This window comes from Salvelinus alpinus, chromosome 11, assembly GCF_045679555.1.
Source record: "Salvelinus alpinus chromosome 11, SLU_Salpinus.1, whole genome shotgun sequence".
NCBI lineage: Eukaryota > Metazoa > Chordata > Actinopteri > Salmoniformes > Salmonidae > Salvelinus > Salvelinus alpinus.
In genome coordinates, this window is record NC_092096.1 from 42,066,231 (window position 1) to 42,091,764 (window position 25,534).

At 45.3% G+C, this 25,534-nt stretch overlaps 1 pseudogene; it reads right to left on the bottom strand.

Moving 5' to 3' along the window:
* The window catches only part of LOC139533311 (small ribosomal subunit protein eS1-like), a 100,716-nt pseudogene extending 76,307 nt beyond the window's left edge, over positions 1-24,409 (bottom strand).
* Between the last annotated feature and the right edge of the window lie 1,125 nt (positions 24,410-25,534).

Genomic DNA, 25,534 nt, shown 5'->3' on the forward strand with positions numbered 1-25,534 from the left:
GTCAGGGAGGCTGACCACCTCAGAAACCACAAGCACAACAATTTGACTAAGCTCCCTGGGTGGGTGGATGGATGGTAGGGATGACGGGGGTGGATGAAAGGGGGGATTTCTCCACACCACAAGCTTGGGCATGTTTCGGCGTAACTGAGACACTGTGGAGGAATTGACGTGGAAATTGCATTTTGTGGAGGAAAGGTTTATCACCAACGATAACACCCAGCTACCTAGCTTCCCCAACGCTTCCTATAGCCTCCTTTTTAAATATATTGCTGCATTTTACAAATACAAGAACGATAACTCAGAAAACTTTACAGAGGAAGAATGTACAGGAAGTGTTTGTTTCTCTACTGGCCATGGCTAATATGAAGTAAATGAATTCGATTCTTGATATGCCTGTCAGGTGGATGGATTATCTTGGCAAAGGAGAAATGCTCACTAACAGGTTGGCATTACTCACTCGGGCCCAGAAATAGTCCATTGGCACCTCTTTACAACATACAAGACACACATACAGCACCAATTACATTATCAATGGTGGTTAGGTGAATTCCAGGACAGATAGTATTTTGACCATTGACCAATCAAATGTGACCAAGCTGATTGAAGTGTCCTCCATTACTCTGGTGTCTGGCCACTGCCTCTGCCTTCTGTAACAGCTCCAGGTATGGAAGGGGGCTTTCCCACCACACTGCTGAACAATGAATCCAGCAGGTTTTGTACGTAGCCTGTGAATGAAATCAAATATCATCACTTAATAAACATATAGCGAGCAAAGATGACTATTGGGCAACTGCTCATGCACTTTTGAGTTTCCATATTGTTGTCCTTCATTCATCCAGGTGATTCCATTTGTTGGTCCACCACCTGTACCTTTTTAATGCACAGTAGATGCATTAATGCACAGTCTTCAGACAGGCTTTAGGAAGACAAGTTGAACTAATTCACAAGAATAGCAGGACAGCAAATGGGAATCAGCTTTCAGATAATTATTTTAACGTTGATTCAAATGATCATGATTGACGTCTATGATTAGTTGATTAGTTGAATCCGGTGTGAACTGGTTGGCAAGAACAAAAGCCTAAGTCCACATTGATCTCTGTGGATACGATTGGACACACCCCTTTTATGAGTGCCGCTTTCATGATGAATAGTAATGATCCATTCATTTCAATAACTTTAGGGAGATTAATATAATCACATTTTACATAAGAAATGAGAGATTGTACATTTTGAACATTTGGAAATGAATTAAAATGGATTATTTAAGAGGCTTATTTAGAACACCCATGGATTTAAAAGGTACATTTGGTACCAATTAACCCAGACCGCACTTTTCACATATTTTGTCAAATATTTGTATGTCTTATTAAAGTGAAATTGTAAGTAGTCATACAAATGCACATGACAAAATGCACATCTTTCATTTTGTCTCCACTTTTATTTAAAAAATGAGGGCAGTATAGGTTAGAAATGTCTCAACTTAGATGTTGGTGTGTTTAATAGGTACACTAACCTTAAGTCATTCATACCCAACCCTCCAGTAAGTCGTGACGAACTCACTTACAAAACTCAGTTTTGGACGAGATTGACTTTATAACCGATATTATCCTGTTTACATTTTGTAGTTCATTTTGACACTAGAATAAATGTCTCTGACTCATATTGATGCCACATGAAGCCATTTTCAAAAGAAGAAGTTGGCTTTCAAGGACAGTTGACCTTTATTAAGTGCATTCCCTTTATGTCCTATTGTGTTGTCAAGCCGGAATCCAATCCAAGCCAAGGTCATAGTAAATGGCACTAATGGTGCTAGCTACCGGAGATCACTACAAACAGCAGGAATCTGTGTACAAAAGGCAGCTCAGAATTGAGTGTCAAAGGCAGCATTAAGTAAGTCACATAGAAAACAAAATAAACAGAGCTGAACTGGAACATGGAACATTTAGCCCCCTACGGTGCTCCCTTCCAAGAAATCAGGCGTAGCCAACCTTGCTAACTGTGTGAGGCTGAGGCAGGCTACCCCGCTGGGCAGCTACAGATGAGATCTCATAGAGATAGGCCACGAGTTAGTCCAGGTGTTCTCACTCCTACCTGAGATGAGCTTTTTGCTAGCTGGCTGGAAGCTACACATCCTTACATGTGAATAATCACCCTGGACAAAGCAGGCTATTACTCAGCGGGAACTAGTTGTACAGAGGCAACCTATTACTTTTTGTCCAGAAACAACCGATACCCCTTCCAGGTGGTGTTGAGATGAACAGCTGTTAAGCTGGGAGGGGTGTGATAAATCATAGATAGATGTGCTTTTATGGTGAGCTGTCAACACCCCCATCCCACCTTATTACTGGGAGAGTAATAAGAGAGATTGGCACACTAATAACTTAGCACATGACACTGTTACAATCTTTTGTTCACTTTAGTCTAACGCAAGAAGTATGGTTTATTAAATCAGGAAGTAAACCAGGAACTTCACCATTAACATAAAAAACATTATTTTTGTATTATTGTTCAAGGGAGACCTGGCCAAGAAGGCAGTTCCAACATAAAATACTAATAATAAAAGAGTCCTAACATGCATTAAAACAGATACCCGCCCACCATTCCATTAAATTCTCTCTAAAATAAACAGCTAAGATTAAAAGAAAAACGTTCGAAATGGAACCCCATTGTTTTAATTAAACAATTAAGCAAGGTTATACAGAACTCGTTTAGAAAGAAAATAACAAATGTCTGCTCCTCTGTGATGTCGAGAACTTTCAAACAAAGTACTTCTCCGAGAGTTCAATTAATTGATGAAAGAAATCATTTTTCCTCTCTCTCTCTCTCTCTCGCTTTCATGACCATTTTAATCCTCTCCAGAACTGTTGGTAATGAGCTTTTAATGGTTGTCTGTTGGTTCAGACAAAGAGAGACAGTCAGCCTAGTCCTGCTGGGTGCTAGATAGACAGTAGACAGACACAGTCTCTCTCTCCAGCCAGGTAAAGCCACACTGGATCAATTACTGAACAGACGGCCTACAACCACACTGTATCACAGCGCTGTCTACCTGTCAGCCTGTATGTCTGGGAGAGGTTAATCTCTTCCAAAAGCCCTATGTCTGACTACTAAAGATGGCACAGAAAGCTCAGGGGTCTAAAGCTGTGCCGGTCCTCATGAGAGCCAGTTTCATCATAGCGCTTGATGGTTTTTGCGACTGCACTTGAAGAAACTTTCAAAGTTCTTGACATTTTCCGAATTGACTGAACTTCATGTCTTAAAGTAATGATGGACTGTCATTTCTCTTTGCTTATTTGAGCTGTTCTTGCCATAATATAGACTTGGTATTTTACCAAATAGGGGTATCTTCTGTATACCACCCTTGCATTGTCACAACACAACTGATTGGCTCATACGCATTAAGAAGGAAATAAATTCTACAAATTAACTTTTAACAAGGCACACCTGTTAATTGAAATGCATTCCAGGTGACTACCTCATGACGCTGGTTGAGAGAATGCCAAAACTGTGCAAAGCTGTCATCAAGGCAAAGGGTGGCTACTTTAAAGAATCTCAAATATAAAATATATTTTGATTTGTTTTTGGTTACTACATGATTCCATATGTGTTATTTCATAGTTTTGATGTCTTCACTACTATTGTACAATGTAGAAAATAGTAAAAATAAAGAAAAAGCCTTGAATGAGTAGGTGTGTCCAAAATTGTGACTGGTACTGTATAATAAATACGGTTCGAATTAAATGTCCATATCAACAATCTAAATGACAATATATTAAAAAAGAGTCTCATCAAAAAATGTATACTTTGATGAATCAAATGCTCATCAACGGGATGTTGTGCATAAATCCAAACCATAAACAGTGAGACCGCTTTGGGAAATGAAATATATATTAAAGCCACTAAAATATAGATCATGTCGAAAATGAGGAAATAAGCTTCAAAGGAAAATATTTTCGAAAGGTTTCTGAGGCCATGGCCTGGTTTCAGCATGGCTGAATGAACTGTGCCTTGGGGGCCCCACATATGATAGCCTACAGGTTAACTCCGTGGTGCTGAATGGAACAGCAACACTCTTCTCATGTCCAGTAGCCTAACCTGCAGAAAAATGCAATTTAGGCTCACCTTTAGTACTTTTCGTAGTACTTTTACGGCCATCAGGGTGAACCTCTCGGTGACAGCCTTGTAGAAATCTTCTTTATTCTTTTATTAATCTCAATTGACATGAGGGCCAAGGATGGCGCAGCTGTACTTCCCCAACACTACCAATACATAATCCGCCAAGGCCACAGGTCATTTGTCATCGCTCACATCGTCCCCAAAGCTCCTCCTTGACTTTGCTGTCTAAGATATCTGGTGTTTGTTTTGTAACATCTGTGGCCTCATCGACGCCTCATGCAACAAATGTGTCTGTATTAATCTCGTCTTTAATGTCCTTTCGAATCACATCACTGACTGCTTCAATCAAATCTGTTTGATGTACCTGAAGTGTCCTTTTCAGCGAAAGTAAACAATAACTCCATATAGTTGCCACGATTACATGTGCTTGTACTCTCATCATTACCGCAAAATGCTAACTCTTGTTTCCCTATGTAGCATGTTGCTCTAATGCGATCCTTCAAAATCTCACAGTTTTCCTTTACCTTAGCATTGCCATTGTGGATGGTCACTTGTTTCTGCTGCTCATTTAACGGCACATTGATCCGTTTGTTCCCAAAAGCTGACCGTGTCCATGAGCAGTGACTGAAGTCAGGAAAGGCACGCACTTCAACAATTTGAATGGATGAGGACATTGGGGGAAAAAGGCCCACCCTGGAGCCTTTCCTGAGGTTTCGATGCAGTTTTACCAAATTCTGGGATTTTGAGCATAAAAACCACCCAATTGCTTTTTTTTTTTTTTACATCATTATATATATTTTTTTGCCTTTACATAACAGTTCTTTATATTAGATTATCACACGGTAAGCACTGCCAACCCTGCCTACCCCGACTGCACATCACTGCTATAGGGTGTTTCACCTCGATTTTATGCGATCCATATCTTTCAGTTGGCTTTTAATCCATATCAGGCAATCATAGTTTTACTGACCACTAGCTGTGTCTAATGGTGCCTATCTTATGAACCTCCACGTTTCACATGGTTCTGTAATGAAGGAGAGAAAGAAAGAAAGAAAGAAAGAAAGAAAGAAAGAAAGAAAGAAAGAAAGAAAGAAAGAAAGAAAGAAAGAAAGAAAGAAAGGATGGATGGAAAGAAGAAGGAATATGGATTATGTTATATATGCAAGGTATAATGAACGAGGGATGAGGTAGGAACAGAGGAGGCTAAATTAAATTCACAGTGTTTAAAGTACCCGGCGTATGTGGCGTGAAGCCAGAGACCAAGCATCCTATGTTTCCCATGCATTATAACACTATGAGGCAGAACTGATCCAGGATGAGAGGTTAAATCCATAGGCGACCCAGATCTAAAGCTTTCATGTACTGTAATGACATCCACATTCAACCAGCCATCCCGGGATGCCAATAACCGATTTCATCTGAAATAATAAAAAATGTACTCGCAATATGCTCATCCTGACTCCCTCTCTGTTTATATTTTTATCTCTCTCTCTCTCTGTCCTCTCTATTTCACACACACACACACACACACACACACACACACACACACACACACACACACACACACACACACACACACACACACACACACACACACACACACACACACACACACACACACACACACACACACACACACACACACACACACACACACACACACACACACACACACACACACACACACACACACACACACCGTATCATGTAGCTCGGTAGCAAAGCTTTATGAGGGTGCTTCAAATTGATTTCAGAAGGGTATCCACCGATTTCAGTATCCATGCTGCATATAAAATGGCCTACGAATGATCACTGGCCTGAAAGTGAAATCCCGAGGTCGGCATAACTGTAGTCGAGCATCTAAACAACATCCAGTTTCACCATACCCGTTTTAGTGCTCTAGTCTAGAACATGCCTTCCAAAAGATGTGTTGATTGCTTTATCTTTACAACTGTGTCTTCGGGCTCATTCTGTCAGTGGAATAATCCACCTGCTAAGGCGCTGTCAAATCAGAAGATGAAATGAAAGGTGCAGTCATTAAAAAGAAGAGAAGCTCTGGGCTCCCGCCCAATTAACATTTAACCCGAAAACGATCAACTGCAGGGGGGAAAAAAAAGAGGGAGAAATTAGAGAGGATTATATTTTCAGTCTACTTGAAGCCCTCTGTGGGTCAAATCCTCCCTCTCTTCGGAGTCAGATCTTCATTTGAAGACGTTTGAGGATTAATCATACCTGGTCAAAGGAATCAACACGGATATGTAGTGAGTAGGTGTGTATTTTTTTTTGGGGGGGGGGGCACAATATCAATCCAATTCAAGTAAAAGTGGACAATTATTCCTGTGTCAGTACTATGACAAAGCATTGGGCCAATGCAACCATATAGAGAGGTGATAGGAATCAAGGCTTTCACCAGATAGAAAGCATATAATAAATAGGTCTATATTTCCAGCACAGGATAGCAGGTTGGACCAGACAGAGAGAGGCCTCAGTCCCATGAGCCTAAATCCATCTGAACAGCATGGCCAGGCTCAGCGCTGGCTGTCAATCACAGGCGCAGCAGCCCAGTGCATCAGCAGGCTGACTTTGTCACTACCGTTGTACCCAGGGGTAATTTACCGTTGTCCCCACTACAAAAGTTTAGAGACCGCCACGTATGGACTCGTGGAAACTCGTTTGCCTAAACGTTGACAGGAAATCTTTGCTAAAAGCACATACTGGAAAATGTTGCCTTTTCCGAAATGCCAAGAGCATAAGTAATGGACACGGGCAACAGAGTCCATGCCACTCCGGCCTTTGATCAAAAACGAATGAATATAAAAAAATGTTGCCCCAACAACCGCATGCCTAATTGCTGCCTATAATGAGAAACTGGGGTGTACATTATTTTAAAACGACAGGCTAATTGGCTGAGTCTAGACTTTAAGCTCGGTGAACTCAACTCTAAAATAAATGCTGAGTAACCCATAGAGAACAGAGCGGAACTTGTTAGTTTCAAAATGACAAACGATAGAAAAGAGCATTATATCAAATATTATTTCATGTCATGCCTGGATTTCCTTCACAAAGCCAGTATAGTACTTCTTTAACTAACTCTAGTCCTTCTCCCTCTGTGCATATTAAGCATGCCATCAGAGCTAAACCTGTAAATCTAATTTGCCAATGGGATCTCCAGGGTCATTTGTCCTTCCATCGGACAGGGAGATAAGATCAGCAACAATGGGCTGAGTGAGTGAGTGAGTGAGTGAGTGAGTGAGTGAGTGAGTGAGTGAGTGAGTGAGTGAGTGAGTGAGTGAGTGAGTGAGAGAGAGAGAGTAAGAGAGCAAGAGAGTGAGAGAGTTTAGCCAGTGATTGAGGGTGCGAGGGGGAGAGAGAGTTTAGCCAGGAAGTGAGGACGCGAGGGGGAGAGAAAGAGAGAGAGAGTTTAGCCAGGGAGTGAGGGGGAGAGAGAGAGGTTGTGAGGGAGAGGAAGTGAGAGAGCGTTTCTCATGCCAATAAAGCCCCTTCAATTGAAATTGAAATTGGGCGAGAGAGAGCGATTTATTCCAGGGAGTGAGGGGGAGAGAGAGAAGTGGCAAGGGAGAGGAAGAGAGATGGAGATAGAGGGAGGGAGAGAGGTGGTGAGGGGAGGAAGAGAGATGGAGATAGCAGGAGGGAGAGAGAGAGGTGGCGAGGGAGAGGAAGAAAGATGGAGATAGAGAGCGAGAGGAAGGAAGGGGAAAAGGATAGAGAAGGAGAGGGAGAGAGGGAGAGAGAGAGAGAGAAAGGGAGAGGGGAAAAGGGTGAGAGTATGAGAGAGTCCTTTCTACTCCTCTAGTTTAGTCAGCGAGGGACATCCGGAGATCACTTTTACAGGGGGTTATACTGACAAAAAAGGCCTGTATGTACTGTTCTTGTCATGCTACTGTACATAATGAGCCCCATTCTACCTATATGTACATATTACCTCAATTATCTCGACTAATCTGTGCCCCCGCACATTGACTCTGTACCGGTACCCCCTGTATACAGCCTCGCTATTGTTATTTTACTGCTGCTCTTTAATTATTTGTTGTTTTTATTTTTTACTTATACATTTTTTTACCTAACACTTATTATTCTTAAAACTGCATTGTTGGTTAAGGGCTTGTAAGTAAGCATGTCACTGTAAGGTCTACACCTGTTGTATTCGGCGCACGTGACAAATAACATTTGATTTGATTGGATTCTTGTTTTGGGGGGTAAGTAAACAAGAGGGTTTCGTTCACACCTTGTAGGTTGTAGGAAATCTGGGGAAATGCAAGCCGCCCCTTGCAACAAGTCCCTTGAGAAATTACACCAATTGCCATTCGGAAAATGAATTCAGTGACCTACAGCACAGTAAAATGAAATTAACTTGCGCAGTGTTCGCCACTAGACCATGGCATATTTCCTCCCAACCTGGTCTCAGAGCATTTCCTACTATTCTGCATGTAAATGGAATGCATTCATTTGTGGTGTCCATCACTCATTTCGTATGATATGTGACGAATTACAATTCGTATTATATGTTCCCCGAATTTGCGAAATGTACATTATGTAAAGAATTTATAAAACGTATGAAATGTTCTAGCTAGGTGGCTAATATTAGCTAGGATGGGGGTTAGGGGTTAGGGTTAAGGTTAGAGGTCAATTTATCAGTTAGGTTAAAGGGTTAAGGTTAGAGTTGGGGTTAGGGGAAGGGTTAGCTAACATGCTAAGTAGTTGCAAAATAGCTAAAAAGTAGAAAGTAGTTGAAAAGTTATACGCTCACCCATCCACCCCAATCAACCACAGTACTTTCGTTTTTGCCTTAAGTAACCATCTGTCTTATGTAACCATACCAAACGTAACATATCATATTAATTTGAGTGTCCAGGATATCCCTTTACTAGATTATTATGGACAAAAGAGCTCGACTATTTTTATTTGTCAAATGGCAGCCAAGTATCCATGATCGTGTCACCAGAATAAGATCCTCGATGTACATTGGAAAGGAGCATTACTTGAACTTTCACCACCCTGTGAAGTTCATCAGTTTGTCTGTAGCCTAATCTGCATGCTTTCCTGCCGAGTCCTAATGGCAGGACCACACAGCATGTCATGTGACTTATGATGGTTATTATATCAATATTTGCGCATAGAAGTGTTTCCACCTAATTTCTGGCATGAATTCATTTTACAGACACAAGAGATCCCACCTTGTCTGGCGCATTTTGTTTTGTCGACATTTGGCCCGTCGTAGAAAAATGTATCCGACATGTACTTTACTAGGAGAAAAAGGTCGGATTGAAACCTGGTTCCTGTCAAGGTTAAGAAAGTTGATAAGAAGACGACCTAAACAATTTAAAATGTAACAACCGTTTCAGCAAGAGGTGCAATATAACTAACTAACCAATTGGATTAGTTTAGAATAATGTATATACATGAAAAACACAGATTATATTTTTAAATCCCCCAAAAAAACACCAACACTGGAGGTTCTTTTACACCACTGAGTGTTAATTTCACTCGTATAGAGTGAATTTAACTCCTGAATCAACACAAAAAATGATAGCAATTTGCTGTAGTCACTGTCTGCCTGGTGTACCACCTGGTTGTGTATTGATTTATAGCCCTATAGATGGGGGAGGAAGGGAGAGCTTGCTAACTGTTGGTGCAAGCAGAGACGATAAGACTCACGCTTGTCACATAAACGCAGAGGCTGAGGCCCACGCATATATCGATCCTATTTAGCATGCCTGTTATTGTGTTGTTGCTTCGGCAATGGTACTCTATGTACCGCAGCTAACCACCAGCCAGTCAAACTACGGTAGACTGAAGGACAGAGAGAGAGAGAGAGAGAGACCGAGAGAGACAGACAGATAGAAACAGAGAGACAGAGAGACAAAGAGAGACATAGAAACAGAGAGACAGAGTGATAGAGAGACAGATAGAAACAGAGAGACAGATAGAAACAGAGAGAGACAGATAGAAACAGAGAGACAGAGAGACAGAGACCGATAGAGACATAGAGACATAGATATAAACAGACTGAAAGAGATCCAGAGAGAGACAGATAGAAACAGAGAGAGACAGATAGAAACAGAGAGACAGAGAGACAGAGAGAGACAGATAGAAACAGAGACAGAAAGAGACAGATAGAAACAGAGAGACAGAGTGACAGAGAGAGACAGATAGAAACAGAGTGACAGAGAGAGACAGATAGAAACAGAAAGACAGAGAAATAGAGAGAGACAGATAGAAACAGAGAAACAGAGAGACAGAGACCAATAGAAACAGAGAGACATAGAGACATAGATATAAACAGAGTGACAGAGAGACAGAGAGAGACAGAGAGAGACAAATAGAAACAGAGTGACAGAGAGAGACAGATAGAAACAGAGAGACAGAGACATAGATATAAACAGAGTGACAGAGAGACAGAGAGAGACAGATAGAAACAGAGAGACAGAGAGAGAGAGAGACAGATAGAAACAGAGAGACAGAGAGAGACAGATAGAAACAGAGAGACAGAGACAGAGACCAATAGAAACAGAGAGACATAGAGACATAGATATAAACAGAGAGACAGGGAGACAGAGAGAGACAGATAGATACAGAGACAGAGAGAGACAGATAGAAACAGAGAGACAGAGAGACAGAGAGACAGATAGAAACAGAGAGACAGAGAGACAGAGACCAATAGAAACAGAGAGACATAGAGACATAGATATAAACAGAGAGACAAAGAGACAGAGAGAGAGAGACAGAGTGACAGAGAGACAGAGAGACATAGATAGAAACAGAGAGACAGAGACAGAGAGATACTGTACTGCATGTAACTGTCAACAGTAGGTGTTGTGTGGGAGAGGAGTTGGTTGGAGGTTAGTGTGTTGCAGTAAAGTGTGTGTGTGTGTGTGTGTGTGTGTGTGTGTGTGTGTGTGTGTGTGTGTGTGTGTGTGTGTGTGTGTGTGTGTGTGTGTGTGTGTGTGTGTGTGTGTGTGTGTGTGTGTGTGTGTGTGTGTGTGTGCACGTGTACATTGTTATGAGATCGATGGTGTCCGATGGGCCTTTTTCATTATCAGATAAAGCTTAAGGTAATCTCAGAGCTCCTACATCATAGAAGGGTGGGGAATAAAAGGACACAGTGTTCCTGTACTCTATGTGTCTCTCCATAGTTGCCTACCAATACTAGCAAAGGCAAAACACAGCCTCTTCGTCATGTGTTATTCATTCACAGTGTTAGACATATTTCTCCTGGTAAATTCTATCTATGCCTTTGAGAAGGGAAAGTGTGAATACATGTACTACAGTATATTAAGGGTAAGATACATTTGACCTGCTCAGACAAGAGGTCAGATCTGTAGGCTCTCAGGGTCAACTCGCCATGACTTGAGGCCACAGAGATTGACCCCTATCACATGGTTGAGTGCCCCGTCTGCTCATAGGGTTGGAAAGCACGTTGATAGCCAGTCTGAACGGATCAACGGGAGAAATGAGTAAACACATAGTGCCACAGTGGATCGTGTACTCTCAGCTTCTCTTTGTTTAGCTATGCCACCTCTCGCAGCTAGCTTTTGTGTGGTGTTCTCAGGTGCGCAGAGAGTGGGACAAAACTAGACAGTCTCTCTCTCTCTCTCTCTCTCTCTCTCTCTCTCTCTCTCTCTCTCTCTCTCTCTCTCTCTCTCTCTCTCTCTCTCCCTCCCTCTCTCTCTCTCTCTCTCTCTCTCTCTCTCTCTCTCTCTCTCTCTCTCTCTCTCTCTCTCTCTCTCTCTCTCTCTCTCTCGCTCTCTCTCTCTCTCTCTCTCTCTCTCTAAACTAAGTACAGTAGCTCCTCCCTCACACAGAGGTGAGATGTTGCGGGAAAAAAAGAAGTAACGTGTATTTTGGATTACATATCACCAATCAATCAAGAGACATCAATTTGAATTAGTCAAATGTATAATTTGAGGTTTTAGGGAAATCTTATATTCTGATGTACACTGAGTGTACAAAACATTAAGGACACCTTTCCATGACATAGACTGACCAGGTGAATCCAGGTAAAAGCTATGATTCCTTATTGATGTCACTTGTTAAATCCACTTCAATCAGTGTAGATGAAGGGGAGGAGACAGGTTAAAGAGGGATTTTAAGCCTTGAGACAATTGAGACATGGATTGGATGGGCAATACAAAAGATTGAAGTGCCTTTGACCGGGGTATGGTAGTAGGTGCCAGGCGCACCGGTTTGAGTGTGGCAAGAACTGCAACGCTGCTGGGTTTTTCACGCTCAACAGTTTCCCGTGTGTATCAAGAATGGTCCACCACCCAAAAGGACATCCAGCAAACTTGACACAACTGAATCAACATGGGCCGGCATCCCTGTGGAACGCTTTCAACACCTTGTAGCATCCGTGCCCCGGCGAATTGAGGCTGTTTTTTAGGGCAAAAGTGGGGGGTGTAACTCAATATTAGGAAGGTGTCTTTAATGTTTTGTACACTCAGTGTAGATACCATGTGATACCATTCCGTTCACTCTATTCCATCCACTGCACCCCATTCCAGCCATTATTATGAGCCGTCCTCCCCTCAGCAGCCTCCCCTGGTGTAGATTGTATCAACCCAAACAGTATTCGCTGTGCCTCTCACCAAAATTCATTGAGTGGAGTAGTTACCATGAACACACCAGACACCGTTGTGCAAATCCCCTCCTAACTGCTATGCGAAAGCTAAAAGACAAAAGTAGCTGTCCTCTCACACAAGACAAGACGAGTGGTTTACTTGGTTTGCCTTTTTGTTTGACCTAGTTTCTCCTCCTCAGCCAACGACAAAGAACAAGAGATTTGTTTTCACACAGTGTCGAAGTGCCCGTCTAAGAGAGAGAGGGAAGAGGAAAGGGAGGTCAGTGACAGGAGCGCTGAGGTAGGACTGACAGTGGCGATCTGCAATGAGGCTTGACAGCCATTTAAACTGTTGATCAGTCTGACCGCGGGCCCTAGTGCCCTGCTGCGTTTAGTTATCATACAATTGAGTGCGGCTGCCGCTCGTCCACACACACGCGGGAAGAACACCTGCACGCACGCTCACACACACACAGAGGGTGAGGTGGACAGAACGAAAAGTAACAGTCCATAAAATATTTTTGTGAAACATGGGAATGTACAAATACATTTATTTTTTTTGCATAGGCATTTTTGCCACACAGCCTACAGTAAAACCCACGGATTATTTGTACAGTAATCTAATGAAGAACATTTCCTGCTAAAACTCCACTTTGTGTAATAGGATAGCTGCAGTCCTAGCAGCAGCAGAAGCTGTTGGCTGTCACAGGGACAATGACGGGAGGAAGGTCATGCTCTGTAATGTTATCCGTCAGCCTGCCAAAACACAGCAGCACGCCACGCAGGTTAGAGTTTTTCATCGTGAATCTTGTTCTGGAGGCAGCTCTGCGGTGGTCACAAGCTAGAACAGCCACAAAGTCATCACATCTGATTTTATACCTAACCCTAACCTTCACCCTCACCTTAACCACACTGCTAACCCTAATGCCTAACCCTAAACTTAAATTAAGACCAAAAAGCTTCAAATGTTTTTTATTTTAACAATATAGCCAATTTTGACTTTGCAGCTGGCCTATCTAAGGGAGAAATTGCTCAGTTCTGCCTCCAGGACAAGACTCATGGCAATAAACGTCAACCTGCGCCAGCCACTGGCACCCCGGCTGGAATCTAATTAGCTGGAAATGACAGCGAGAGGGAGCGGCATGAAAGGAATTGAATGATAACCAGCTTTTAATCCCGCTGCGAATAAAAATAAATACAGTACATCTCCCCCATATTATAGCGTACAGTTTTTTGACTAGGAAGGAAAGTGTTATTCTTCGATGTGATAAATGATGAAGTATAATCAGTGATGCAACACACGTGTTTTCAAGATAAAAATGTCCTCTTCCTCTTTGATGTTTGACGGAAATCTTCCCTGTGTGTGAGAAGTGGGCTGTACAGTACGCTGATTGTTTCTAGATGTTTGCGTCTCGCTTTACCTTTTTACTTTTTCTACAGTAATGGGGAACCGCTGAGGACCTCCAATGGCTGAAGTCTTTCCTGGTCTTCTATTCAGGCAACATGGGTATTCAGAAGTGTGGACTCTATAGCCAATCAATGAGATGAACTGATCAATTAAGTGGCGAGAGATCACAGAGAGTACGGTTGCCCCTCAAAAGACTTCAGTGGGACACTCTTTGCTATAAAGTGTCTTTTTAAAATGATTGCATTTTCTTGAGAAGTCTCTTGAGAAGTATCTCTTCTCTTGCGCTCTAATTGCTCTTGGAGATTTGGATTTTTTTTGTTCTGTACTCCTCTAAAATATTCCCACGGAGGCACTTAGCATAATTACTGATCATTTATTCTCGGCACTAATCAGGCCGAGTGTTTTCTCTGTCTTCTCAAATAATAACACAAGAGAGCGGAGCGCTCGAAAACGCTAAGTGAGAGTTCAACAACCCCACGCTGTTTACCCAAGTTGACTCTCAAACGTTTCATTTCCAGCAGTCTACTCTGTGTAATGAAATGTGGTGTGATTTGACCATTTGCCTAAATGGAAAGAAATAAAACTTAAGTCAGCAGGACTTTCTTTCTCGAACTCGGCTAGATTTCTTTTGACAGGCTCAAAGAGAAAGAGAGAGGATGGAGGGAGAGAGAGAAAGAGAGAGGTGGAGGGAGAGAGAGAAAGAGAGAGGATGGAGGGAGAGAGAGAAAGAGAGAGGATGGAGGGAGAGAAAGAAAGAGAGAGGATGGAGGGAGAGAGAGAAAGAGAGAGGATGGAGGGAGAGAGAGAAAGAGAGAGGATGGAGGGAGAGAGAAAGAGAGAGGATGGGGAGAGAGAGAACGAGAGAGGATGGAGGGAGAAAGAGAGAGGATGGAGGGAGAGAGAGAAAGAGAGAGGATGGAGGGAGAGAGAGAAAGAGAGAGGATGGAGGGAGAGAGAGAAAGAGAGAGGATGGAGGGAGAGAGAGAAAGAGAGAGGATGAGGGAGAGAGAGAAAGAGAGAGGATGGAGGGAGAGAGAGAAAGAGAGAGGATGGAGGGAGAGAGAGAGAGAAAGAGAGAGGATGGAGGGAGAGAGAGAAAGAGAGAGAATGGAGGGAGAGAGAGAAAGAGAGAGGATGGAGGGAGAGAGAGAAAGAGAGAGAATGGAGGGAGAGAGAGAAAGAGAGAGGATGGAGGGAGAGAGAGAAAGAGAGAGGATGGAGGGAGAGAGAGAAAGAGAGAGGATGGAGGGAGAGAGAGAAAGAGAGAGGATGGAGGGAGAGAGAGAAAGAGAGAGGATGGAGGGAGAGAGAGAAAGAGAGAGGATGGAGGGAGAGAGAGAAAGAGAGAGGATGGAGGGAGAGAGAGAAACAGAGAGGATGGAGGGAGAGAGAGAAAGAGAGAGGATGGAGGGAGAGAGAGAAAGAGAGAGGATGGAGGGAGAGAGAGAAAGAGAGAGGATGGAGGGAGAGAGAGAAAGAGAGAGGATGGAGGGAGAGAGAGAAAGAGAGAGAATGGAGGGAGAGAGAGAAAGAGAGAGGATGGAGGGAGAGAGAGAAAGAGAGAGGATGGATGAGAGAGAGAAAGAGAGAGGATGGAGGGAGAGAGAGAAAGAGAGAGAATGGAGGGAGAGAGAGAAAGAGAGAGGATGGAGGGAGAGAGAGAAAGAGAGAGGATGGAGGGAGAGAGAGAAAGAGAGAGGATGGAGGGAGAGAGAGAAAGAGAGAGGATGGAGTGAGAGAGAGAAAGAGAGAGGATGGAGGGAGAGAGAGAAAGAGAGAGAGATGGAGGGAGAGAGAGAAAGAGAGAGAGATGGAGGGAGAGAGAGAAAGAGAGAGAGATGGAGGGAGAGAGAGAAAGAGAGAGGATGGAGGGAGAGAGAGAAAGAGAGAGGATGGAGGGAGAGAGAGAAAGAGAGAGGATGGAGGGAGAGAGAGAAAGAGAGAGGATGGAGGGAGAGAGAGAAAGAGAGAGAATGGAGGGAGAGAGAGAAAGAGAGAGGATGGAGGGAGAGAGAGAAAGAGAGAGGATGGAGGGAGAGAGAGAAAGAGAGAGGATGGAGGGAGAGAGAGAAAGAGAGAGAGATGCATTGCCTTTATTCTTTCGGGAACTTCTGTGAGTGTAATGTTTACTGTGCATTTTTATTGTTTACTTCACTTTTGTCTATTATCTACTTCACTTGCTTTGGCAATGTGAACATAGGTTTCCTATGCCAATAAAACGCCTTGAAATGAACTGATAAGGAGGAGGAAGGCCTCACATAGGGTGAGCAACACAATCAAGGGAACGTGCTGCAGGTCAACCATATCTTCTCCAATCATCAGGCTCTTTAAAACAAGCCCATCTCATCCCCCACCACAGCCATATGATTTGCCACTCCATAAAGACACATCCTCTGTAGAGATAGCCACAGAGGCCCTCCTCTCCTCTCTATTTGAGTGCAATATAGCAGAGCTGCAGGTGACCTCTAAAGTGGCAAGCAGCAACAGTATAGTATACAGCAGCGGAGGCTGCTGAGAGGACGACGGCTCATAATAATGGCTGGAAACCATGTGTTTAATGTATTTGATACCGATCCACTGATTCCGCTCCAGCCATTACCACGAGCCCATCCTCCCCAATGAAGGTGCCACCAACCTCCTGTGGTACACGGTGCCTCGTTCAAGTCATCGCACCCCGTGCACGGTGTTCACATTTTTGCTACCTTAAAATGACATCTAAAAAGGGATTCAAATAGATCTCCTATTCCAAAATGAATTACGAAAAAATACAAAATGAAGATTGTCTACTGTATGTCTTCACACCCAAAAGTTAATAGTTGGTGGAAGCACATTTGGCAGACATTACAGCTGTGAATAATTTCATATAAGATTCTACCCACATTGCACAACTCTTAGAGCAACATATATCCATTGTTTTTCTCAAAATTGCTCAAGCTCGGTACATTTGGATGGGAATCACTGATGGACAGCAATATTCAAACCTTGTCTCTGATTTGAAACCCCTCTGTATTTTCAAGTATTGTGGTGGCAGCATCATGTTATGGGTATGCTTGTCATATATAATGTATATATATGCAGTCTATCCCCCTCCCAGCCGCCCAGTCCACCTACTGGTTTGCACATAATGATCTGTACTAAACCCCAGAGAAAATCTGCACCTCAGGGTCTCCACTTATTTATAGACATCTCTCTCACCTGGACCCCTCTGTCTATCTCTCTGTATCTCTCTGTATCTATCTCTCTCTCTCTCTCTCTCCTCTCTCTCTCTCTCTCTCTCTCTCTCTGTATCTCTCTCTCTCTGTATCTCTCTCTCCCTCTGTATCTCTCTCTGTATCTCTCTCTCTGTATCTCTCTCTCTCTCTGTCTCTTTTTCTCTCCTCCATGCGTGTGAGGCCTGTGGTCTGGCCGTGGGGGCCTCCCCCACACCTGTCCTCCTGCCAACACTCCTGTGTGTGACTGATCTGTGGCCACAACCAGGTCTCAGAGGATTTCATTGATTCTGTACGTAAATCCGATCCATTTAGTATGACATGTTACGTTTTGTATGGGATGTATTCATTTTAATTGTATTAATGTCCATCACCCATTTCGCATGATATGTTATGAATTACAATTCGTATTGTATGTTACGAATTTGCAAAACGTACAATATGTTACGAATTTGCCAACTGTACTATATGTGACGAATTTGCTAAACGTATGACATGTTACGAATTCTAGCTAGATGGCTAGGTGGCTAACGTTAGCTAGCTGGCTAAGCTTAGCTAGGCTAGGAGTTAGGGTAAAGGTTACGGTTAAGTTAAGGAGTTAGGTTAAAGGGTTAAGGTTAGGGTTAGGAGAAGGGTTTGCCTAAAGGGTTATGGTTAGGGTTAGGGGAAGGGTTAGCTAACATGCTAAGAAGTTGCAAAGTAGCTAAAAAGTTATAAGTAGTTGAAAAGTTGCTAAAATGATGACATTGCCCATGATTCGAGCTCACAACCTTTGGGTTGCTAGACTTTCTCATTATACATTCAGCCATCCACCCTACTTTCGTTTTTGCCTTATGTAACCATCTGTCTTAAGTAACCATACCAAAAGTAACATATCATACTAATTTTAGTGTCACGGATTTACTTTTACTATGTTATGTTTAGTTTATGAGACCAGGCTGGTGGCCAAGGAGCCCGGCAGACACAGCACATAGCACCACACAGAGACCCAGCACACAGTCCATCTTCATTCAGGCCAATTTCCTCGAACCCCACAGTGAAGGTCACTAATGCCATTTGTGGCAGAATCCCCCTTCCTCGCCCTCCACATGTTGTTCCATCCTTCTATTTCATCCCTTCATCTCGATCACACTGTCAAGTGAGGATCTCACCCACAAAATCGCTTACAAGGATGTACCCCCAAGGCACGCCATGCAAACGCACGCACTCTAAAGGCACACACTCACACACACGCACACATGCACACGCGCACGGACACACACTCAAACCATGAAAGAGAAAGGCCACACAACGACAAAACACACGCTATTGACTGGTGACAATGGCAATAATCACCTACACTAATCCATTTAGTGCCTTTGTTGTTTGGCTCTATTGTGGAAGAGGGATTGAGCTGAATCAAGCTGAGGTTTCAAACGTGCTCAATTCTTACCGGAGCAGAGAAATGTGTTGGTGTCAGAAACTGAAACCTTGTTAAACAGAGATAATCTAGAGAGGGATTGATCAGAGGAGCTGTATATCACTACTAAAGGAGAGGTAGATGGAGTGAGAGAGGGGTTTGTGTGGGGCCAAACCACCACTGTGACCCTAGGGAGTCCTGGGGGGGATTATTAAATCCAATTTACCCTTGAAATCAAATCATGTGCCTGTGTCACTGTGGATTCAGTCAAACAATCTAAACCCAAACACACACAGTACACACTGTACATAATCCCAAACTAGATGAGTGTTGTGTAACTGAAGGATACAGGGAAGAGATTTATTTATTTTTTAAAATTTTACATTATGAAGTTCATTATTATGCACAGCGATGAATAAATACACAGCACAGCTCCCAATCACGGGCTACCACTCACACTGTAGTCAGCCAGGTCACTCGAGATCCAAGGTGATATTCGGCGTACGTCCCGGTCCCCAGGACGTCGGGAAATGCCTTCAAAACCGGCCACCAGGTGAGCGTTGTTACCATCAAGTAGGCTTGCTAGGGCGTTGCGGATGGGGATGGTGGATAGGCATACGTCGCGAGCTCTGGCTCAGAGGGTCCAGGGTTCAATCCCAGTGCTAGGCACTCATTTGAAATTATGGGTTTTAACCCTATTCTAAACCTTAGCCCGGACTGTAACGGCGTTCCTCTCTCTCTTCATACGAATAGGAGGAGCAGGGATTAAACCAAGGTGCAGCGCGTTGAAATGACATACTGAAGTTTATTACAACAAGAACAAAACGAACTATACTTGAAAATGATACAAAATAACAAAACGAAAGTAGACAGACTTAGAACGACGAACTTACATGAAACACGAAGAACGAACGAACAAGTACTTACTACAAAACAAACGAACGAACGAAACAGTCCCGTATGGTGCAAACATATACACAGACACGGAAGACAACCACCCACAAACAAACAGCGTGAAAACACCTACCTTAATATGACTCTCAATCAGAGGAAATGAAAAACACCTGCCTCTAATTGAGAGCCATATTAGGTCACCCTTTAAACCAACATAGAAACAGAAAACATAGAAATGCCCACCCACACTCACGCCCTGACCGACTAACAGATACAAAACAACAGAAAATAGGTCAGGAACGTGACATAACCCCCCCCTCAAGGTGAGAACTCCGGGCGCACCAGCACAAAGTCTACGGGAGGGTCTGGGTGGGCATCTGACCACGGTGGTGGCTCCGGCTCTGGACGAGGTCCCCACCCCACCATAGTCAATCCCAGCTTCCGTTTCCCCCTACGACTGACCACCCTCCTATTCCACCCACTTAATTTCCTGGGTAACATCGAGACAAGGGGCAGCACCGGGATAAGGTAGTTCAGGACAGAGATATAGCACAGGACAGAGAGGTAGCTCAGGATAGAGGGGCAACTCCGGACTGAAAGGCAGCTCCGGACAGAGAGACAGCTCTGGACTGAGGGGCAGTTCTGGATTAATGGCCGCTCTGGGCTGAGCGGCAGCTCATGACTGGCTGACGGCTCTGGACGCTCATGGCTGGCTGACGGCTCTGGACGCTCATGGCTGGCTGACGGCTCTGGACGCTCATGGCTGGCTGACGGCTCTGGACGCTCATGGCTGGCTGACGGCTCTGGACGCTCATGGCTGGCTGACGGCTCTGGACGCTCATGGCTGGCTGACGGCTCTGGACGCTCATGGCTCGCTGGCGGCTCTGGCAGATCCTGTCTGGTTGGCGGCTCTGGCAGATCCTGTCTGGTTGGCGGCTCTGGCAGATCCTGTCTGGTTGGCGGCTCTGGCAGATCCTGTCTGGTTGGCGGCTCTGGCAGATCCTGTCTAGTTGGCAGCTCTGGCAGATCCTGTCTAGTTGGCGGCTCTGGCAGATCCTGTCTGGTTGGCGGCTCTGGCAGATCCTGTCTGGCGAATGGCTCTAGCGGCTCCTGACTGACTAACGGCTCTGACGGCTCGGGACAGACGGGCGGCTCTAATGGCTCGGGACAGACGGATGGCTCAGACGGCGCTGGGGAGACGGATGGCTCAGACGGCGCTGGGGAGACGGATGGCTCAGACGGCGCTGGGGAGACGGATGGCTCAGACGGCGCTGGGGAGACGGATGGCTCAGATGGCGCTGGGGAGACGGATGGCTCAGATGGCGCTGGGGAGACGGATGGCTCAGATGGCTCTGAGGAGACGGATGGCTCAGATGGCGCTGCGGAGACGGATGGCTCAGACTGATCCTGTCTAGCGGAAGGCTTTGGCTGCTCCTGTCTGGCGGAAAGCTCTAGCGGCTCCTGTCTGGCGGAAGGCTCTAGCGGCTCCTGTCTGGCGGAAGGCTCTGTAGGCTCATGGCAGACGGGCGGCTTTGCAGGCTCATGGCAGACGGGCGGCTTTGAAGGCTCAATACAGACGGGCAGTTCATGCGGCGCTTGGCAGACGGACAGTTCAGGCGCCGTTGGGCAGACGGCAGACTCTGGCCGGCTGAGACGCACTGTAGGCCTGGTACGTGGTGCCGGAACTGGAGGCACCGGACTGGAGACACGCACTTCAAGCCTAGTGCGGGGAGCAGGGACAGGGCACACTGACCTCTCGAAGCGCACTATAGGCCTGGTGCGTGGTACCGGCACTGGTGGCACCGGGCTGAGTGCACGCACATCAGGACGAGTACGGGGAGAAGGAACAGTGTGTACAGGGCTCTGGAGACGCACAGGTGGCTTAGTGCGTGGTGCCGGAACTGGAGGCACTGGGCTGGAGACACGCACCATAGGGAGAGTGCGTGGAGGAGGAACAAGGCTCTGGAGACGCACTGGAAACCTGGTGCGTAGTGTAGGCACTGGTGGTACTGGGCTGGGGCGGGGAGGTAGCGCCGGAAATACCGGACCGTGCAAGCGTACTGGCTCCCTTGAGCATTGAGCCTGCCCAACCTTACCTGGTTGAATGCTCCCCGTCGCCCGACCAGTGCGGGGAGGTGGAATAACCCGCACCGGGCTATGTAGGCGAACCGGGGACACCATGCGTAAGGCTGGTGCCATGTAAGCCGGCCCAAAGAGACGTACTGGTGGCCAGATATGTAGGGCCGGCTTCATGACATCCGGCTCAATACTCAATCTAGCCCTACCAGTGCGGGGAGGTGGAATAACCCGCACCGGGCTATGCACACGTACAGGAGACACCGTGCGCTCTACTGCGTAACACGGTGTCTGCCCGTACTCCCGCTCTCCACGGTTAACCTGGGAAGTGGGCGCAGGTCTCCTACCTGCCCTTGGCCCACTACCTCTTAGCCACCCCCCCAAGAAAATTTTTGGGTAGTACTCACGGGCTTTTTGGGCTTCCGTGCTAGACGCGTCCCCTCATAACGCCGGTTCCCTTCTCCGGTTGCCTCTGCTCTCCTCAGTGCCTCCAGCTGTTCCCATGGGAGGCGATCCCTTCCAGCCAGGATCTCCTCCCATGTGTAGCAACCTTTACCGTCCAAAACATCCTCCCATGTCCATTCCTCCTTCTTGCGTTGTCCCTTCCTCCCATTACACCGCTGCTTGGTTCTGGTTATTTGGTGGGTGGTTCTGTAACGGCGTTCCTCTCTCTCTTCATACGAAGAGGAGGAGCAGGGATTAAACCAAGGTGCAGCGCGTTGAAATGACATACTGAAGTTTATTACAACAAGAACAAAACGAACTATACTTGAAAATGATACAAAATAACAAAACGAAAGTAGACAGACTTAGAACGACGAACTTACATGAAACACGAAGAACGAACGAACAAGTACTTACTACAAAACAAACGAACGAACGAACGAAACAGTCCCGTATGGTGCAAACATATACACAGACACGGAAGACAACCACCCACAAACAAACAGTGTGAAAACACCTACCTTAATATGACTCTCAATCAGAGGAAATGAAAAACACCTGCCTCTAATTGAGAGCCATATTAGGTCACCCTTTAAACCAACATAGAAACAGAAAACATAGAAATGCCCACCCACACTCACGCCCTGACCGACTAACACATACAAAACAACAGAAAATAGGTCAGGAACGTGACACTGACCTTAACCATTTGGATGTAATGCCTAAACTTAACCATCGAGTTGTTTCTATTTTAACCCAATTCTAAACCTTAGCCCTGACCTTAACCATTCAGAATGAATGCTTCGACTTAACCACCAAAACGTGATGTTGATCTCCCCCCATCGATGAACGTCAAATACTGAAGTGAAACTGTGTCAACCCGTTAGATCGTGCTGGGGTTTCATAGCACGACCCTCTCTCCATTTCTGCTTTAACGATTGGCTCTCGACACCTCGCTGCCCTCGTGTACTCAGTGCACGTTATGGAAGCATGGTCAATAGAGTACCACCGGCTTTGAATCCATCAACAAATAACTATGCAAATAGCAAATCAATAGCAAGGCTACAGGAAATGACTGGTTCACCAGTTAAAGCATAGTGTGGAGCAGGAGCACAGCTGAAACGGTTGTGTTAACTGCATTCAAACGGTGACAAGTCCCATGTGTTTCTAGGGTGGAAAAGGAATACATTTGCACAACTGCAGTGAATTCTTCAGGAACCAAGAGTTTATTGTAATCAGTAATAGCATGGTTATGGTTATTAGATCTCCTCGAAGCTTCTCACTCCAATAATGTGATTCAGTAGGCTAGGCGCGATACTAGCTGTGGTTGATTTACAGGAGATGTGTTTCGTCTTCCGTATGTAGACATGTAACTTGTCATTATAGTATGCAATAAACGTACAAACAGCAGTATACATTTGAAAATGCCTGGAACCCTGTGGTTTCAGGGATGTTTGGATGAAACACACACACACACACACACACACACACACACACACACACACACACACACACACACACACACACACACACACACACACACACACACACACACACACACACACACACACACACACACACACACACACACACACACACACACACACACACACACACACGCAAACAGACAATCAACTTGTTATAAGGATCGACACTGGTAGATGAGAAGCAGGTACAGGGAGTGAACATTTAATTAACAACGGAATGGAACAGGACAGGGCAGCATCTGGACATGAACACATAATGACATTAATGCTGACACAGGGAACACACTGAGGAGCAGACATAAATAGGGAAGGCAATCAACAAAGTGAAGGAGTCCAGGTGAGTTCAGTGAGCGCTGATGCACGTAATGATGGGACAGGTGTGCGTAATGAAGGGCAGCCTGGAGCACCAGAGAGAGAGAGAGCGGGAGCAGTAGTGACAGTACCCCCCCTCTAGGGGCGCCACCCAGCATCCCACCCAGGCGAGCCTGACGGTCCGGCCGAGGCATGGGCGCTGGACAAGGCATGGGCGCTGGACAAGCTGGCTGAGGCATAGAAGCCAGACAAGCCAGCTGAGGCGTTGAAGCCCGACGAGCAAGCAGAGGTGTAGGAGCCTGGCGAGCAGACTGAGGCGTGCGAGCCTGACGATCCGACTGAGGCGTAAAAGCCTGACGATCCCACTGAGGCGTGGGAGCACGAACCGGCTGAGGCGTGGGAGCCTGATGGGCCGGCTGAAGCATGACGTGGGGTGAGCGCCTTATTTCCCGGCTGAGGCGTAGGAGCCAGAGAAGCTGACTGAGGCATGACGTGGGATGGGAGCCTGCCGACCCAACCGGGGCAAGGAAACCTCTCGAGCCAGCTAAGGAGTGAAAGCCCTACGAGCCAGCTGAGGCACCCCCGGTTCCATCGGCGGCGGTGGCACCCGGACCCAACGTCACCAACAAAACAAAAATCCTCCTTGATGCTTCGTATGGTGGTGTCAGCATTCTGTAAGGATCAATGCTGGTAGACAAGAAGCAGGTACAGGGAGTGAACATTTAATTAACAACGGACATGGAACAGACCAGGACAGCGTCTGGACATGAACACATAACGATATTAATGCTGACACAGGGAACACACTGAGGAGCAGACAGAAATAGGGAATGCAATCAACAAAGTGAAGGAGTCCAGGTGAGTCCAATGAGCGCTGATGCGCGTAATGATGGTGACAGGTGTGCGTAATGAAGGGCAGCCTGGCGCCCTCGAGCGCCAGAGAGGGAAAGCGAGAGCAGGCGTGACACGTGTTGCCCTAGCAACAGAATGAAAAATGGCCACCAATGCCTTGATTGCTGAGTGCTGCAATACCAAGACCGATGAGAGAGCTGTTATGACTGTGAGACTGCAATGACAAATCGTCTACTTAGGTCTGGCCACATCCATAAACCTGAACTGCAATCTTCTTTTTTAATGGAACTGTAAAAAAGGATAAATGCGGCCATAAAATGTTCCCTGTTCTAGAAATAATGGTAATGGTAATGGTAATTTTTGTTAAAGTGAATGGGAAATGGTTGTTATTTGCTTCAGTGAAAAATAATTTTGACTGAGGATTGAAAGGAACGTTTAGGTCGAACTCATAGAGGTTTTAGTGAATATGAAACGTGATGTACTTTTACACCTAGCATCTGGTGCTGAGGCGATGTCACCTGCTGCCGCTATGTCTCCATCATCCGTTTCTCACCGTCGATTACGCACAAACGAGGTGTTACTGTACCTGTGACATTCCATATTTCACACCGCTGAACGCATTCCCACTTCCAGTATCACCCTTCGGTGGGAACAAATTTAGAGCTTAGGAGGATAGAATACTGTTAAGTGATCTATATACTGTAATCTTTATTTAGATGGTTCTTCATGACCTGCGTGCAGTCTATGTACTCGTCAATGATT